The following is a 14,562-nucleotide window of genomic DNA, read 5'->3' as shown; positions in this document are numbered from 1 at the left end:
TGGCTTTCTGCGAGACCTCTCGGTCCTGGCCGAGGTTCGGTCCTTTCTGGACATGGAGCGAAGGTAGGAGAGTTCGGCCCGAAGGTGGCTTCGGTTCATCATGCGAGGTTCGGGCCCGAAAGGACCTTCGTGTTCGGGTCACGTTCTCGGTTCGGTCCTCAGCAGTGTTCGGTTCTCAGTAGGGGTTTCGCTTCCTAGGTGCTTTAGGTCTAAGAGGGTTCGGCCCTAAGAGGCTTCGGCCCTATAAAGGGGGTTTCGGGTCTTTTGGGGTATTTTACCTGTTCTAACCCCGTTTTAAGCAGTTTTTGACCCGGTTAAGGGTCGGGATGGCCCGAAAGACTATAAAAAGTTAATGGAACTTTTGAGAGAGATTTGGGAGAGATTTCACATACTTAGAGAGATTTAGGAGAGATTTGAGAGAGATTCTAAATAGAGAGAGACAGAGTGAAAACGATTGAGAGAGACTTCTTTTGTGACCTTTTTGAGTGTTTGGCTTCACAACGCAAGGTTCTTACACTCTGTTAAGCCTTATTATGAATGTTATACGCTCTCGAGGGATATGGAATAATGTTTTATCGAGTAGAGTCATCACTTACTCTGATTAGGGTTTAGAATTTCCGAACACGTGAAAACTCTAGGTGATGATTTGTATGAGGATTGCGAGTTGTACAATAAGAAACATAATGGAAACCCTAATGTACAAGGGTTAGATAAGTTGACCGATTTGACTTGTTGACTTTAGTTGACTTTCACTTGGCCAAAAATTGACGGTTGTCACAGATATTACCACTGAGGTTTATGGTTACACAACTTCTGTGTTCATGATCTTAGTTTCATTTTACCATGAGCTGAGTGAAACCCAAAATCCAACACAACTAATGAATTGACGGTGATCAATCAAACGTTCTAGCTCTCACCCATGATTTAACGAAACCACTCTTGTGGAATGTCACCTGAAATCTCTTTTTCTTTTTGAGTGATCTTTATGAAATTGTCTAACCACCAAGTTGTTTTCTTCCCATAAGATCCAATTTTATTTTTCTTGAGGTTTCTAAAATACATCAAGTCACTGAATATATTATCAAACCTACTTGTTCAACAGGCCACATCGGTCTCACAAGTACTTTATCCGACTTTCGGTCTTATTTCAAGTCCTGCAGTTCGGTTGAAGTTACACCACCCTTTAAAGCCTTGTTTTAAAAAGAAGCCTTTCAATGTTTCTATACAAACATTTGAATGTATTTTACTGGGAAACCAAACAGACACTTCTAAGTTTCTCTTGACTTTGAAGGAAGAGATTCGTGCCCGGAATCTTCAGTTTCGTGTCTCTATTGACATCACTTATTTTCCCACAAATTATTTGCTTTATTTCTTTATCTTTGACACTATCTTGCACGAAAATCTTTGATTCTCCAATGTCCGGTTCGGTTTCTAGTAAGCTAATTTCATAAATATAGCTTCGGTTCATTATGATGGAATGCAGTCTTTTAAAAAGACAAAAGGATGAGTCAGCATGAAGTTGAATAGACTGGGATCTGGAACGATAAGGTTGAGATAAACATGGAAAGGCGCGAGAATTTGAAACGATCGCTGATGTCACGCCTGTCATCGCCTTTTTCGGTGTAACAGTTGTCCAATCACGATTTTCTAGGGTCGATTGAGATTTTCTCGCTTGTGATATGATTCTGATTTGTTTCTCTCTCCTACTTGACAGTATAAAGGGTTTTCTCCACTTACCTTTACTCTTTTACTCCTCTCATACTTTTCAAAGACGAACACCGGCGATTCTTCCTCCACTGTTCATCATCTTCTTCATCGTGCTTCATCAATGGCAGAATCTTCTTCTGTCCAAGAAACATCTGCTCGCTCGCCTCTTCTCACTATTAAGGAGAATCAAAACCTTCTAATAGATCTCACACGGTTTGCGTCTGATACCTATATGCTTAATATGGTGGAATGCCTCAAGTACTCCCCTCTTGTTACCGCATTGACGAAGGTTGAATCTGTCCCAATGTCTTTCCTCTCTCAGGTGTACTCTACTGCAACAAACGACAAGACGAAAGAGAATGTTTTCTTTGACATTCTCGATCAAATGACGTCGATTTCGAAGAATCGGTTTTGCTCACTGCTAGGGCTTTCTTATGTAGCATCCATGGTCAACCCTGACTTCGTCACTACTACTCAGCTCTTTTCAATGTTCTACAATATGAGGTATTCAGAGCACCTCACGATTGTGACTAAAGTTAAGAAATCCTGCCTTCCTCCTCAATGGAACGACCTCTTCACTTTGCTATTCAAAGGATTGTCTGAGAGAATTGCTGGTTCAGATGGGGCTAGCAAGGTTTTCATGACCCTTCTCTATGGTCTCTACATTGGAATCAACATGGATTATGGATATGTTCTTTGGATTCATTTAGTGCAAAGTCTCTCCTCTGCTTCACGTCATTCTGAAATCTCATGTGGAAGGTTTTGGACTCTTGTTACACACTGGGCTATGGATAAGTTTCATGTTCCCATTATGGCAGACTCCTTACTTTCTTCGATTGCTACTTTTCATACGACTAGGATCATAGTCACCGATCCTCTCAAGTTTACATTTAATGGGTCTATTTCGGCCTCTATGTATGCTTGTGTACCTGATGCAAGCAAACTGTTCCAAGAATACAAGAAACTTCCATCGAACGGGACAAGGGAGTTAACTCCGGAGATGATCAAGTCCATTGAGGAAGCAGATAAACCAGAGAAAAGGGGCAAAAGGCCCGATTTGAAAAAGAAGGAGAAGGAGGGTCAAGTGTCCAAGGTGACTACTCCAAAGAAGTGAAAGTCTGAGAAGGCAGCTGTCTCACAACCAAAGAAGAAAAAGCTAAGGAAAGTGGATAGGAATCCTCGACGTGTTTCCTCCAGTGATTCAGACTACACACCCTCAGATTACCGTCCGAACATTCCAACAAGCGAAAGCGAATGTTTTGACTCTTATGATGAAGGTTTAGTTCGTGGTGGCACACCTCCAATATTTCCTATGCATGAAGTCCCAGTTCGCTCCCATCCACCTTCATCTCCACCAATCTCCATTCCCAAATCCATAACTCCAATCCCACCTGTTATTACCTCCCAATCCACTACAATTATTCCTATTCCTACTCCAATATTCTCTACAGAAACCACCGCCACTGCTACCCACACTACCGAACCTATGGTTCGTACCAACGTATCTGATACGGGGGTTCGTACCGCAGTGATTGAAACCCCTGTGATCTCAAAACCTCTCTCTCCTACACCATCAACAGAAACCACCACAGTTCTTGGGGGTGCAGAAGTCGACTTTGACTCTTTCTATTATAGTCCTTAGAGGGTGCAAATCGATGATGATGATGATGCTCCTGTAACCAAGCGGCATCTAAAGGAGCTGAATGAAAAGCTAGACAAGCTTATGGCCTCCTCATCTACTCATGATTCTCTTTCTGAATCTGCCATTCAAGGCCTGATGGCCACCTGGATTAAGGAACATGAAGCTTCAATAACAAAAGCCACTTTAGCTATTGATGCTTCAACTAATGTCTGCAACGATGCGACCGAAAAAGTCGATAAACTAATTTCTAATGCTAATCTTTTATTTGAGTCTTTACAGGGTGCTGCAGATCAAAATGCCAACAAAGTTAATGCCTCAGTTCAGACCCTAACTCAATCTCTTCAACAAGAGAAAGAGCACTTTGAGGCGTTACGCAAGAACTTCACCTCTGATCTCGTCAAGCATCAACTCTCTGTCTCTGAGCGCTTGGATAAACTTCAGGCTGATCTTGCCTTAGAAAGCAGAGTGAAGGAGGAACTTGCTCTCACAACTACTCAACTCAAAACCCAGACTCTGATGCTCAATCAAGCGAACAAGGATCTTGAAGCACTTCATTCGGAGCGGTCTGTGGTTAAAAGCTCAGACTTTGATGCTCAATCAAGCGAACAAGGATCTTCATCTTCTCGAAGCCCACGATTCCGTTCTTACAATCTCTGTTAGACGTCATTTGGCTGAGAAGTTGAGACCTGCTCTTGACATTCTAAGTCGAATTGAGGGTGTTCCGCAGTCCATTGTGCTTCCGCAACAAGGGGGAGAAGTCATGAAGCTTTCATCTCAACTACCGAAACCTCAACAACCGAAACCACAACAACCGAAGGTGGTTACTGAACCGAAGGGGAAAGAAGCTTCGGGTTCTGGTATTCAAAATAAAGGAAAAGACATTGATGTTGATGATGAGGACGATGTTGATGATATAGAAGAAACGGCTCCTAAATCAAGTCCTCACAAAGTCAAGCCCACCATTCAAGAGATTAAAGATAAAGTCAACAAAGCGATTCGTCAGGTGAATGAAACGAGGGAAGCGAATTTGATTAAACAAAGGAAATTGAAGCTTCCTCTGTGGTCGTTGGAAAGGCTTCGAAAGGAGGTCATTGAAGCGCCAAGCTCACATTGGCTAGAGCCTGTTCTTTCATTCAATGTTGAGAATTCTAAATATTCTCAATTCGATATGCCCATCACTCGTAAGGCTTTCATCTTTAATTGCTTTGAGTCTACAGTGGCGATTCCTTCTCCTGACCCGAGGGTTGATCAAGACTTGCTCGAGTATAATCATGAGTTCTCTCAACCACAGTACCTTACTTGGAGTAACAAGAAGATCACTACAGTTAAGGTCATGAAACCTACTGCAGCAGGGAAGTTCATTAATATCAAGCTCAAAGTAACCAGCGGATCAGACGGTTCGGTTCATACAATCTCTCTTGCTGATTTACCGAATCTGAATCCACATGATTGGATTCTCCTGAGCAACATCTTACTTTCCAACCCGAAGGAGTATGAGCCAATTATAGGTCACATCAAGCGTATGTTGGTGTGTTACATTCATGAAGTAACAAAGATAGATCAGGAGATTGCCACTGCTATACGAAAGAAGCCCTTAATATAGCCAATCGGGAAGGCTGGAGACGTTAAGCTGATGGTGAAGGGTAAGATAGACCCACAGTTTCACATTGTTATGTTTCTAAGAGGCGAGGGTCAAAGATGTCTATTTGCTCTTGTTGATAAACACCTATTCTCTAGTTCCTGCTTGGAGCACATTCTTGAGATTGTCCATGGGTTTGATCAAAACAGTGAGGAAAACAAAAAGTTGTTTTCATATATGCTTCGGTGGTATAGGGCTTTCAGCCAGACTCTACTTGCCATCATTCCAAAGTTGTTCAAGGTTGTGAAGCGAACTCCTCAACCTACACCGAAGTGAAGTCTCGCCTCAATTGACACAAAGGGGGAGATTGTTGGGTCTTTTGTGTTGCGTCTTGGGCTCGGTTGTTTGTCCAGTTTTGTCACAGGTTTGGGCCTGTCCAGCCATGTGTATGTTTTAGGGTTTAGTATATAAGTTGTATGCATGCAATCTTATCATTAACGATTTAATTATTATTTTATCAAGTGTATTGTAAACCCTAGCTCACCTCTACAGTGGAAGTTCTTAATCGAGCTCTGCTGAGGTGTGACTACGTTTTAATCATTCAACATATAGATTGATTCATTGTGTGTTCTAGTATTTATTGTTCTTGCTTAATTACCTGTTAAATATCTATTGATCAAAAGAGTATTTAACTCATCATATTGTACTATGTAAGTGACCTGCACTTACTTTGCCTCTGTGTAATCTATAATTATAGTTGTGAGTCGTTACTGAGAAATTGTAAGTAAGATTTATCAATGATTCCAAGACGTTATGTTGCTCGATCTATTTAAGGGAGTAATTCCTAGGCTGGATTTAGTGAGGTGTTTAAAGTGGGATTTGCAAACAGTATACTCTATATACCAAACGGACCCTACCTCCTATATGATCATACATTGTTATCCCTTATTCATATCTTGATGTAGAATTTGGGATTCTTGAGGAATCTAAACCCTTAGGATGATAGACTAAGACTTAGCGTTATATACAAAAGTTCTAAGGTGAAGCTCTGCCCGATTCACCAATCACCAGACACTTTTTTCAGGTGACTGTGTAGTTATTATCAAGATCATACTCTAAGTGAAATGTATTATTTATATGACACATTATATGTGTCACACCCCAAAACCGAGAACGGCGGAAACGTTCTGGGGCGGAGGACGTCATGTAAAGTATCACAACAATGCAAAGTAGTAAACAAGCAACAACAACATCCATTGCATTAATAGTATAATTTTAAATACAAGTGTGTTCTTTCATAGAATAAATCAATATAACGAATATTCAAAATAAAAGATGAGTCTTGACTGCTCCGTCTTCACAAAACCTGGTCGTCGTACCTGTCTACTGGTGACCTGAGAATACAAGTTATTTTGAAAGCGAGTATCAGCTTTAAAGCTCGTGAGAACATAAGTAATTTTAGTGTCATTGCTTTGTAAAACTGTAAAGAAAAGCTTTGTAATTGTTTTATGAAAACTTGGTATAAGTATGAAAAACCCTAGAAAATCCCATATTTCCTACTAGTATTAAAAAGCAGTCTTCTACCAAGACCCGACTGTTTTGATGATTTGCACCTCTGTAAAAATGAAGGTTTTTCCCCTAGTATAACTATTAGTATCTAAATATAGCTATACATAAACGTGTGTGTGATAAATTCACAAAGTAACTGTAATATGGAAATTAATATTTTACCTCAGCAGTAATACTGCTGGCTATAAAGTGAATAAGAAACATAGACTCCAGGTGGTATCGAATGGACAATACGCCTCGAAAAGTCTGAGTGAAAGAAGGGTAGACTCCAGGTGGTATCGATTGAACAATATGCCTCGAAAAGTCTAAAATAACCTTTAATTCTTAATTGGATAAATAAAGGGTTGAATGTGAACTCGTATGTAACCATGCTGATTGACGATCGAATAACTGATGACCCTCCAGGTCACACGTAGTATGGTGACATTTTGTCACCCCTGGGCCTAGTCGGCTCGGACTGTAGCTAGCAGTCGGGATGTGGGAGTGTCGGTCGCGTATAGATCTATACACATAATGCCCGCTCTCCCTCCAGGAGACTCTGGTTACAAGGTGATACCACTAAGAAGTGTCGTATCGAGAAGTAGTATGTCACATTCTATTTATAGTATTTAAAATAATTGTATAGACTCATGAATGAACTGACTCTGGTGCGATTCCGTGTACTAGGAATAGTAATTAGTATCTCCTTAACTGTACCTATTATAGTTACTATTAATGTACGTGTATAACCGAAGGTATACCTTTGCTACCCAAAGGTACTGAATTGACCGATAGAAGTTTTATGACTATATATGTATACAAGATATATAACTAATATTTAGACGACCTTCGGACGGATAACCGATACCCTAAAGCCACATCCAAAGAAGGAAAAGGAATTAAAGCGAGCTAGCCTTACTAAGTCCTTTAAACATTACTTATATAACTATACATATATAGGCATGCATTTTACAATATAAAAGTATAAAAGGAGTTTTTCAAAACCTTTGAAAAGTTTAATAAATAAGCATCGATGACTTGATGTCAGTTTATAAAAATGATTTGAAAGCAGTTTGTTTGATAAGAACATTTTAAAGTATAAGAAATCATTTGTTTGAAACACAATTGTAACAGAATTTGAAAGGAAAGATTTAGTAAATAAAACAAGTTTGATAAAGAGTTCAACATGTAAAAACATTTGAGAAATCATTTTGAAGTAGTTTACTTGGTAAAACAGCTAAAAGTGTAGAAAATCCATTTGTGTACTAGTTATTAATCACATGTGATAGATATAATAACTACTATGATTCAACTTGTATTCCCCCCATAAAAGCATTCAAAAACATTTAAAAGGTTAATTAAGGGGTATGAACTTATCGGATGGAAGTGTCGGACAAGTGCTTGGTGTCAAGTGAAGACTTGAACACACACAAAGATTCTAATAACATATAAAGGCATATGTATGTAAACAATTAGTGATTATAACACTAGTTGGACAAGTATATACACCCTAATGTGTGGAAAACACTTTGGTCAAAGTGTTAGGAGGCCATTGGGTTGCAACAAAAGATTGCAAGGCAGTGTAAGTCAGTTTATGGTCAATGGACCATACTTAATGGAGTTTACAGCCCAGGGGAGTTTACTCCTGGCCGTAAACTCTCTAATGGGTCTCCATTTGAGGCTTAAAGGTATGATATCTTAAGTGGTTAAGTGTTCCAAGGCTAAACAAGAGGCTAGGTGAGTTTAAGGTCCAGGAATTGACCTTAACATGAGTTTAGGGCCAAAGGACCATTCCTTCATGAGTTTACGGCCGTAAGCTCACGGTACTAAGTGCCATGTGGTGTTTTGAGGTCTTATAAGTCATAAAGAAGCATCCTTACTTCAAGTCTAAGCCTTAGGAAGTCATGGAGGAACAATTTCACCCCTTTATAGAGTTTACGGCCCATGGACCATTCCTCATGGGTTTACGGCCGTAAACTCTATATGTTCATGGCCTTTTTGATGTTTAAGGTCCCTAGTTCAATGGTGGTTGGTTCTAGACTAAGTTCCAAGGCTTGGTAAGGGACTAGGGTGCAATTTGCCCCACTTATAGGGGTTTACGGCCCAAGAACATGTCTTGGCCGTAAACTCCTTTGATCTTGTATTTCTTTGTGATTTCTAAGCTCTAAACATGTTAAACCTAGTGTACAACGAGTTAGAACAAGAGTACTTACGATCTAGGAGCTTGAATGGTCGTTTTTGGCCAAGAACACTAGTGTGTGTTCTTGGTGTTCTTGGTGAAACTTGAAGATCTACACAAATGGAATGATTTCACGGATAAAATCATGTAAGATCACTAGTTCATGTAAGATATCAACTAGTTAGGGCAAGAAACTTACGAGTTTTGAAGATCGGGGACGAAGATCGGGATGATAGTCGAGAGGATTTGGGAGGAAATCAGTCAAGGGAAAGAAAGAAATGAACAAATGGCCTTCACTTGATCATATAAGGTGGAGTTTACGGCCCACATGGAGTTTACGGCCGTAAACTCCCATGTGGTGGCCATGAACTCCAGGTCAAGGTGTTTCAGGCTCGTTCTTTGTACTATAGATCCAGCAGATAAACCCCGACACTTATCCCTTAAGTGTACAAGGCTCAGAACATTCGAACAGGTTCGAAATTGTGCTAAAAGTTAGCAGGAATGAGTTTGACTTCCAATGAAGTGTTTGACTGTACAAGATAGAAAATTTCGGGTTGTCACATCATCCCCCCGTTAGAGGGAATTTCGTCCCGAAATTAGATTTTAGTTAAGGAAGTAGGTATGAGTAATCGAGCAAAGAGATGGGGATACTTCCTAATCGATTGAGTCCTCACGCTCCCAAGTGAGTTCCGTTCCTCGCTTGGCATTCCAGCGAACCTTCACTAATGGGATGCGGCGTTTCTTCGTTCGTCTGATCTCTCGGTCTATGGTCACTACGGTTCTTTCACGAAGGTGAGGCTCTCGTTGGACTCGATCTCGGCGAGTGGGATTACAATAGTCCTGACGGAAAGGTACTTTTTCAAGTTCGAGACGTGGAGGGTAAAATGTACGTTACTGAGTTCGCGAGTAGGTTGAATTTGTGAGTTGCAGGCCGATTCTGGCAAGAATCTCGAAGGTGCTAACTATCTTCGATTTAGCTTTCCATGCTTTCCGAAGCGTATTAAGCCTTCCCAGGGTGAGACTTCCAAAAGAATTTGGTCTTTCACTTGGAATTCCAAAGGTTTCTTCCTCTTGCTTCTCTTCCCAGTCAAGGGCCAGTCCCTTCTGGGTCAAAGTCGTAAGAGGTTCTGTAATTTGCGAGGAGTTCTAAATGAACTACGACAGTAGGTCAGCGAGACCTAGAATTTGGCGAATTCCCATCGGCGTCTTCGGTGCTAACAAATTCTCAACGGTTTTGATTATTTGAAGGGTCCTCAAGAATTCCCACATTACTAATAGTGTGCCTTAGAAATTCGACTCTTCAATTCGAAAACTCGTATTTAGAGAACTTCGAGTAAAGCTTCTCTGGTCGTATTGTTTCCATGGTTTGTTGTAGATGCTCTTTATGATTTCCATCTTACTACGAGAGTAGATAAGTAAGTCATTTACAAGGACAATGACGAACTGATCCAAGTAAGAATGGCGTACCCAATTCATTAAGTTCATGAATACTACGGGCGTATTGGTCCTATCCGGGGGGTATCACTACGGACTCGTAGGGTCCGCATTGAGTTTGGAAGATTGTCCTCGGGACATCCTTCTCTAATACTCGCAACTGGTGATATTCGGATCTCAGGTCCATTTCTTAAGGGTACATCTTTCCTTGCGGTTGGTCGGCCAATTCATCTATGCGAGGCAGATAGTAATGATTTCTACTGGAGATCTTGTCGAGGTCTCTAAAGTCGATGGACCTACGAAACAATTCGTCTTTCTTCTTGTAGAACAAGACCGGAGCTCTCCATGGTGAGGAGCTCGTTCTTTCGATTCCATTGCAGAGTAGTTCGTTAGGTTTGACCTGACAGTTCTTGCAGCTCTGTGGGTGTTAGACTATAGGGCGATCTGGTTACGGGAGTCGTACTAGGTTCTAAGTTTGTTCGCATGACGATGCGATTACTCGTAGTCTTGGGCAGTCTCCGTCGTGAAGTTCATATTAGAAATCATACATGGTTCATCAATCACAGTCTCGTGTATACGAGTCGTATATATAATTAAGATTGAAAAGGTAGTCGCATAAATGATTCTTCTTTAAGCTCACATCCAAACAAGGAAAAGAAGTTAAAGCGTAATCATCAATTCTAAACCTTTAGAACCTTGATTATATACCACCCTTGTGTATACATTCTTCAGCGATGGATCAACCGTAAGGGTCTTTGGATTGAACTTGACGTACTGTACGAGTGGTATCCTGGGGAGGTTTGCTGAGGTTTCTTCGGGAAGGATACGAAACATAAGGTACTATATGTATGAGTACCTCGGAGTTCCGGAATGAAGGCTTCGCTAGAAAGGCGATTGTGGAGAAAGAGATATACGCACGAACTGGTATTGTGAGGGTCGAATTGACTCAAGTTATCTGATAGTATCGGACTCACTTGGAAAATAAAGGCATTAGATTAGATCATAAAGGCGTTACAGACAAAAGACAACAGTGCAACGTTTAACAGAGTTACAATACTTCAGATTAACTACAAGACTACTGCTGCGAACAAGGTATACTATAAGAGGCAAGTATACGCAGCACGAGGGTCCCTTTGACTGACGGGATCTCGCAAAAGATAAGACTCGAGTTACACTAGTTTTAAATAGTTTAGGAGTCTGTTACAACGAAACGCCTTAATTACTTTAACGTGGGTTCGGAGTAGTCTCTCCTGCGGCAGTGATCCTTAGTATCTTCCTGTCTGCGCCGAAGTTCTTTGTTATTGGACAATCCTTCTTGAGGTGTCCAATCTCACCGCATTGGTGACATATCTGGCTAGCACCAACATCGGTGGTGGAGGTGATGTGTCGGATAGGAGTTATGTGGACATGGTTGCTTTCGTTGTTCCTCCTTTTCGAACAATTCCTCTTTAAGTGTCCGATTTCACCGCAACTATAGCAAGCCTGGTTGACTCCGATGTCAGGGACTTGAGTGATGGGTCGTGCCAGTGCTCCACAGCTACGAGCATGGTGCCCTATTTTGTGGCAATTGCAGCATTGCATTTCATGGCAAGCCCCATTATGATGAAAGCTACACTTGTCACACTTCGGAAGTTTTCCTTCGTATGGTCTGATCGGTGCTGGGATGGCAGGGGTTGCCACCCGTTGCTGCTGCATGGCAAGCCTTTGGGATCGCTTGCGCTCCTTTTGGGCTTGGCGCTTTCGTTTCCTACTCTCGGTTTTATGACTTTGCAAGCCCGTGACTGTTATCATTTGTTGGCTTCCCGGATCGATACAACAATCGGAATTGTCAACTCCTTTGCCAGTCGTGTTTGCGTTGCTAGAGTTGAGGTTTGCAAGGACAGCTGTCACGGCAGATGTTACCGCGGCTTGGAATGTAGCGGCGTCGATATGAAGGATAGGGGTTTCGTTGTTCGGCTGACTATTTCTGGATGACGACATGGTTCTGTTATATGAAAGAAAAGGAGTTCGTGAGCGATTATGGTTGAACCTATATGTATTCTGATCATTCATGTAAAGAGAAAAAATATGTTCTCGAGGGTTTGACCTACATCCCTATGATCCAGTCCTAGCAAAGAATAGAGTTATGTTCATAGAATGGTTACAAGACGTTTGTCGTCCAAACCGGGGTGCCATTGGTTGGTGGATAACATGATCCAACCGTTGAAAGAGTATTAGGAATGATCCCTGAGCTATATTTTCCTAGTCCAATAACTTGACTAGAGTGAGTTTCAAATAGACTCCAACGATAGTATGACGAAAGTATTTGAACAAAGGGTGACACAGAAATTTGCGGACTGTCAATATCATTGATATTTATGATGTAATAAGTTCGGGAAAATTGACCTTGTAATAGGTCTTACATCATTTCTGGAGTAGAAAAACCTTTGACAACATAAAGGCCTACTAAAAGTACTTACAGTACAAGGTAGTTACATAGAAAAATGCCACATAGGACATAGACAGGAACACGCTCCTTTAAAACGAAGAAGGAAAGTAAAGCATCTCTTACTGGCGACGGTCACCCCTATGGTGAACCCTTAGTTCAGCTAGTTGACGTTCCATATCGAGCAGGTATCTTTCGTACACCCTCTGGCGTACTCGGAGCTCTATGACTTTGGCTCGTGTTTCAGCTAGTGCTTGCAGCAGGGTCTCATGGTCTCTCTCAGATCTCTCACGAGTGTGTTCAAGGCAATTGGTGCGAATGGTATGCATTCTTTCATTGGCATCAACTTCTGCGATACGATGGAGAGCTGTCCTGCCCTGAATTTTGTTTAGGGCAACTCTACGGACCAGGATTGGCTGAACTCTGTCTGCTGAGCCCCCTTCGCTTAAGTTGTAGAAGCTTCGGTCTCCATTAAACGACATAGGTTGATCTTTCTCTTCGCTCCATGTCTCCAAACATTCTACCCAAGGAGGCGTCGGGCCTTGAGAAGTCGGACGAGGGTTGGGATTTGGGACATGGGTCATCGGGGGTAGGTTCTCAACCTCAAGTTCAGAGTAAGAACCATTTGCAAAGCCTTCAGCCTGGTGATCACCTACATGGATTGGGTGAACATTTTCTGGCTCTGCTTCAAACCCTCCTTCATTACCTTGGTTAGGGAAGTACAAATTGTCGTGGGGATGGAATCCAGCCATATTATCTATGCGAGAAAAGGGATATAAGAAATAATCAGATAAGTAATTTATAGTAACACAAAATACTCCTATAGTATTTTAGGTTTATGTATTATTGCTCTCATTGTGGTATTGTGGGTAAGTTTTTAGAGTTGTTGCAACCTCACAACCACACTTAGGCACATGCTAGTCAACCCTCGGATAATATAGTTGATCAGGCTATATCTTCCCAGTTTTGACTATATGTCTCTAAGTCTACTTGTGCTGCCCAACAATCGTAATACTTTTGTTCTGTCCTAGTGACATGAATTTTAGTATGAATGCAGGCATGTATACTTAACTAAATATTTTATTATTTAAAAGTATAAACTCTTGGTCAGAGTATTTTAATCCCATTGTATTTATAGTCTGTATATCTTTTATGGGTTCATATACTCAATTCACTATAAACAATGCTCTGATACCAATCTGTCACACCCCAAAACCGAGAATGACGGAAACGTTCTGGGGCGGAGGACGTCATGTAAAGTATCACAACAATGCAAAGTAGTAAACAAGCAACAACATCATCCATTGCATTAATAGTATAATTTTAAATACAAGTGTGTTCTTTCATAGAATAAATCAATATAACGAATATTCAAAATAAAAGACGAGTCTTGACTGCTCCGTCATCACAAAACCTGTTCGTCGTACCTGTCTACTGGTGACCTGAGAATACAAGTTATTTTGAAAGCGAGTATCAGCTTTAAAGCTGGTGAGAACATAAGTAATTTTAGTGTCATTGCTTTGTAAAACTGTAAAGAAAAGCTTTGTAATTGTTTTATGAGAACTTGGTATAAGTATGAAAAACCCTAGAAAATCCCATATTTCCTACTAGTATTAAAAAGCAGTCTTCTACCAAGACCCGACTGTTTTGAAGATTTGCACCTCTGTAAAAATGAAGGTTTTTCCCCTAGTATAACTATTATTATCTAAATATAGCTATACATAAACGTGTGTGTGATAAATTCACAAAGTAACTGTAATATGGAAATTAATATTTTACCTCAGCAGTAATACTGTTGGCTATAAAGTGAATAAGAAACATAGACTCCAGATGGTATCGAATGGACAATACGCCTCGAAAAGTCTGAGTGAAAGAAGGGTAGACTCCAGGTGGTATCGATTGAACAATACGCCTCGAAAAGTCTAAATTAACCTTTAATTCTTAATTGGATAAATAAAGGGTTGAATGTGAACTCGTATGTAACCATGCTGATTGACGATCGAATAACTGATGACCCTCCAGGTCACACGTAGTATGGTGACATTTTG

Source organism: Lactuca virosa, chromosome 5 (assembly GCF_052849685.1).
Source record: "Lactuca virosa cultivar CGN04683 chromosome 5, Lactuca_virosa_CGN04683_v6, whole genome shotgun sequence".
Taxonomy (NCBI): Eukaryota; Viridiplantae; Streptophyta; class Magnoliopsida; order Asterales; family Asteraceae; genus Lactuca; species Lactuca virosa.
Note: the sequence above shows the minus strand (reverse complement) of the source record.